This window comes from Artemia sp. Qi Xiang Cuo, chromosome 6 (genome assembly GCF_049724085.1).
Source record: "Artemia sp. Qi Xiang Cuo chromosome 6, ASM4972408v1, whole genome shotgun sequence".
Taxonomy (NCBI): Eukaryota; Metazoa; Arthropoda; class Branchiopoda; order Anostraca; family Artemiidae; genus Artemia; species Artemia sp. Qi Xiang Cuo.
The window spans coordinates 73,975,759-73,981,758 of record NC_142799.1 but is presented as its reverse complement, the minus strand read 5'-3'; positions in this window follow the sequence as shown (position 1 = coordinate 73,981,758).

Genomic DNA, 6,000 nt, shown 5'->3' with positions numbered 1-6,000 from the left:
TCCAGGAAGACCGAGGCGTTATTAATTTTCTAAACGTTGCAGGTGTTACTTGTACTTGTGGCGGGAATCAGGCGTTTCGACCTCACCCGGCATCGATGATCTTGGAGAGCTTCGTGGACCATGTTGAACGATCTTCTGCCAGCTGCTCTGCAAAAGTAAGCCACTGAGTTGACCATCTGTGTCCGAACTTTCTGAATCCCCCGATAGGTTCAAGGTCTGATTTGGCCAGGTTCCATCAGTTTTTCCTCTGTCCTCCTTGGCGTCTCTTCCAGGAGCTAATAGGCTCAACTAGAAGTATTTGGCGAGGCAAGTATTCTGGCGGCTTCCGTAAAACATGGCCCAACCATTTCAAACGACGTTCTCTAATATTGAGCGCAACATCTCTCTGAATATTGCACATTCGACGTAGGTCCGCGCTGGAGATACGGTCACGCAGCTGTATTCTGAGAATTCTTTGCAGACAGGTATGCTCAAACACCCTCAGTGTATTCTCATGCTGTAGTTTTACCGACCATGTTTCGCATCCGTAAAGAAAAACGGTGCGGACTGGTGCCATGTAGATTCGCACTTTCGTTCGGACACTGACTTCGCGGCGATTCCATAAGGGTTTCCGAAGGGAGGCAAAGACTGTCTGCGCTTTCTGTATTCTCTGTTGGATATCAGCGTCGGAGGATCGGTCAATACATATTTGGGAGCCTAAGTATGTAAAACAGTTGACTTTTTCCAGCTGAAATTGATTGACAGTTAGTGTGAATGGTCCTGTGTCGTGGTTAATAGCTATGAATTTCGTTTTCTCTGCGCTGACTTTCAAGCCGATCAGGTCTGCCCAGGCCACCACGTTGTCAAGCATGTTTTGAGCTTCTACGGGTTCTGACAGGAGGCCAACATCATCCGCATAATCGAGGTCAGTCAGTGAAAGATTCTGTCCGATCTGAACTCCTGGATAGGACGACAGTGCATTTTCAAGCACCCAATCGACGCAATAATTGAACAGAGTCGGAGAGAGGACACATCCTTCCTTTACTCCGAACTCAACAAGGAATTCTTCAGTTTCTTCGCCATAGACTCGAACTCGGCTCACTGACGCGTCATAGTATGCCTTCATCAGTTCAACAAACTTCAGCGGCATTCCATCATTCTCTAAGATCTTCCAAAGTTTCTAGCGAGTGACAGAGTCGAAGGCGGCAATGAAGTCCAGGAACATCAAGATCAGGGGTAGATTGTACCTTTCAAGATTGTACCAATGTAAACACTGTTACATTAGTGTTTACATTTTGGGAATACAAACCCTCGCATTTTAAAGGGGCCTTGTTTTAAAAGGACCCGTAATACGACCGGTGACCGAGATCAGGTTTTAGTTAAGTCATAGGGGGAAACTAGAGACGTAGATATTAGGGAATGTTTTACATTCGGTTGCTGTGTAGTTGGAGTCGAGAGTGTTGCGTGACTCAACAAGATTTTATATCATAGGGATATTATAACCTATTTTTCACTTCTTAGCGATATGATCCTAGGATTTTAGAGGGTCTTTCTTAGAGAATTTCTTGAGATGTTTTCTTAGAGAATGATCCAAGTTTGTCCAGAACATAGTAGTTATAGTGTTAGTAAAGTCATATAGGGAAACTAAGAGAAATCGATATTAGGTACATGTCTGATCTGATCTGTTCTCGGTCTGATCTGATCTGTTCTCGTTTTACATGTTTTACATTCGGTTGGTGTGTTATTGGGATTGAGAATATTGTGTGACTCAACAGGTGTTATATCATTGGTAAATTTTAAAATATTCTTCACTTCTTAGTGATATGATCCTAATATTTTAGAGGGTCCTTCTTAGAAAATTTCTAAAGATGTTTTCTTAGAGAATGATCTAAGTTTGTCCAAAGTTAGTCCTATTTTACATAGTAAAATAGTGCACAAGACATGTGACTTAATTCCATATTTTATTCTTTTTTTTCTTGGTATTATTTTCTCTCAATTCCACTCCTGTGACACTGAATGGTTGAAACACGGCACCCTGTAGCAAAAGTTATCGTAAAAGTAACATTTTTCGAGGGGAATTTTCCAGGAAAAATATTAATTTACCATAGAATTGATCCTTTAAACTTACTGAAAAATTCCTCATTAGAGTTTCATCTGATGACTTCTAACAATTGAGCCCAGCGTGGCATAATCCACCACCTCGACGATACCATCTGGGGGGCAAACTACCGCACATAACGATTTTTCAACCTTTTACTCTCAAAAATAAATTTTGTAAACTACAAAATGACCATTGTTTTTTTTGTTGGACAGCGGAAACTTGCCACTCCATTGCTAGATTGTGATGTTCCATGGTAATTCAAAGCCTGTTACTCTTAATGGTTGACAAGTGGCATCCTCTGGCAGACATTCTCGTACATATGGTATTTTTCGGGGGCATTTTCCAGCAAAGTTATTCATTTACACTAGAGTTTATCCTTTAAACTTATTTAAAAAACGCTTTATCGTTTCTTCTGATGACTCCTAACAATTGAGCCCAGCGTGGCACAGTGTACCACCACCGAAAACACTCTCTGGTGTGCATTATCATACCTAAAGCATTTTCAACTATTTCTCCGCTTAAACATTCATTTACGCTAGAATTGATAGTTTATACTTAAGGAAAAACCCTCAACAATGTCTCTTCTTATGACTCCTGCCAATCGAGACAAGCCTGGCACAATGTACCACCCCTATGACCCCCTCCGATGCACATCCTAAGAAGTCACAAATTCTTATTACAAAATACAAAATTATCGAACAAAATGCAATATACTTTTTAAAAAAAACTCTTACAAAATAAAAATACCACTTAAGAAATCAAAATTGTTCTTACAAAATACAAAATACTTCATAACAAACAAAAATAATTCTTACAAAATGGAAAAACATCCTAAGCAATCATAAATGGTTCTTTCAAAATACATCCTATAAATCCGAGATTTTTATTACAAAATATAAAATACTTGTTAAAAAAAATTCTTAGGAAGCAAAAAATAATATTTACAAAACAAAATACATCCTAAGAAGTCAAAAAATTCTAACATTATACAAAATACTTCTTACAAAACAAAAACAAACTCTTACAAAACAAAAATACATCCGAAAAGATCACAAATTCTTCTTCAAAAATACTTCTTACATCACAAAAAATAATTCTTACAAAACCAAAATACATCCTAAGAAATGACAAAATCTTCTTACGAAGCCAAAATAATTCTTACAAAGCGAAAATGCATCCTAAGAAATGACAAATTCTTATTACATCATACAAATACTTCTTACCAAACAAACAAAAATCTGACAAAACGAAAATACATCCTAGACAATTACCAACGGTTCTTAAACAATACAAAATACATAAAAAAATCAGAGCTTGTTCTTACAAAGTCCAGAATACTTGTGACAAAACAAAAAATACTTCTTACAAAGCAAAAAATAATTCATGCAAAACCAAAATACATCCTAAGAAATCACAAATTCTTCTTATATCACACAAAATACGTCTTACGAAACAAAAAAATTTTACCAAATAAAAATTCACCCAAAATATCAAAACTTCTTCTTACAAAATACAACATACTTCTTACAAAACAAAAAATAATTCTTACAGAATAAAAATACATCCTAAGAAATCCTCAATTCATCTTACAATGCAAAAAAAATTCGTACAAAACGGAAAGTACATCCCAAACAATCGCAAGCGCTTCTTACAAGGTACATCCTAAAAATCAGAGATTGTTCTTACAAAATACAAATTATTTTTTTTTGAAAACAAAACATACTTCTTACAAATCAAAAATAATTCTTAAAAAACAAAGATACATCCTACAAAATCAGGGATTGTTTTAAAAAAAAAACTTTTCAAACAAGGAGCGACCTGGTTCAATAGTGACCAAAACTCTAAGAGCTCTAGCAGAATTTTGATGCCAATAGATACATCAAAAGAATCGAATTTATATGCTGATTTAAAATATATAAGTTTCATCAAGTTCAGTCCTACCCGTCAAAAGTTGAGTGCCTGAGAAAATTTGTTTGATTTCCGAAAAAAGGGCGAAACAACCCCTAAAAGTAATAGAACCTTAAAATCACACCATCAGAGTCAGCGTATCAGAGAACCCTACTATTGAAGTTTCAAGCTCCTATCTGCAAAAACTTTTGTATTTTTTGCAAGAAGAAAGATCACGGATGCGTGTTTATTTGTTTTTTTCAGGCTGATCGTATCGATCCAGTAGTCCTAGAAAATCTTGTGACGGCTCATTCAAACGGAAATTAAAAGTTCTAGTGCCCCTTTTAAGTGACCAAAAATTGGAGGGCAACTTGGCCCCCTACCACCCTCATTTTTTTCCCGAAGTCATCCAATCAAAATTTTGTGATATCCATTTTGTTCAGAATAGTCGAAAGTCTAATAAATATGTTTTTGAGGATGGCTTGATCGCTCACGGTTCCCGGGAGAAGGGTTGCAAGTTATGAACTTTGCCCATGGTTTACACCTATGGAGGATGTTTCCTTGGGAGAAGCGACATTTCTATGAAGGGGCGCCGGACTTTCCAGCATTATTTAGAAACCTATCAGAAATAAAAAAAATTTTCAACTGAAAGTAAGGAGCAACATCAATTCCTAAAACGAAAAGAAATTATTACGTATATGAGGCTGTTCGCCCCCAAGTCAAAACCTCACTCTTTACGCTAAAGTTTTTTTAGAACTCTAAAAAGAGCTATGTATTCTAATTAACCAGCCTTTGTGACTAAGGGATTTGTGATTCGAACAATATTCAAGCTCTAGCGTAAAGGGTGAGGTATTGAATAGAGGGAAAACTTCCTAATATACGTAATAAAAACATACGAATACAGAAGTTAGTTACGTAAGTTAATTCGTAAGTTACATCAGAACAAAATTTTGAGAAAGTCATTTAGCCAAAAGAAAAGTAAAATTAATATGCAAATTCCGTTTTAATTATTCATGTACGGTAAACCAAAATTAAACCTGCATTAGCTCAAATACTTTCAGAAATTAAATAAAAAACAAGTTTTTTTAAACTGAAAGTAAGGAGCGACATTAACACTTAAAACGAACAGAAATTATACCGCATATGAAAGGGGCTGTCTCCTCTTCAACACCTCGCTCTCTACTCTAAAGCTTGACTCTTTCTCACAACTGTATTTTTTTTTAAATAGAAAAACTGTAGCGTAAAAAGCGAGGCGTTGAGGAGGGGACATTTCCTTTCCTACACAGAATAATTTCAGTTCGTTTTAAGTTTTAATATCGCTCCTTACTGTCAGTTAAAAAAAAACTTTTTTTAATTTAATTTTTACGAAACAAAACGTATATCTTACACAGAAAAAATAATTTATTATAATTTAATTAAATAAAATAATTTCTATAATCTTATAATTTAGTAAAAAATAATTTCGAATAATTTCTTAGACAGCAAAAAACTAATCATTTTACGCAGCAAAAGCACAGCAAAAAACAGAAATATATCTTAAGAAATCATCTTACAAAATCATCTTTACAAATACTGCTTACAAAACAAAATATATTTCATACAAAAAAAAATACATCCTAAGAAATCAGAAATTCTTCGGACAAAATACAAAATACTTCATAAAAATCAAAAAATAATTCATACAAAACAAAACTACATCCTAAGAAATCAAAAATTCTTCTAAAGAAGCTAAATTAAATCTTACAAAACGAACATACAACCTAAACAATGACAAAAGCTTCTTACAAAATACAACAAAAAGAAATAACAAATTCTTCTTACATCATACAAAATACTTCTTAAGAAAAAAAGTCCTAGAAATCTAAAAATACACCCCAAAGGATCACAAATTCTTCTTAAAAAATACGAACTTCTCCTTACAAAAAAAAAATTCTTACAAAACAAAATAAATCCTAAACAATCACAAACGGTTCTTAAAAGATACAAAATACACCCTAGAAATTCAGAGACTGTTCTTGCAGAATACAAAATAC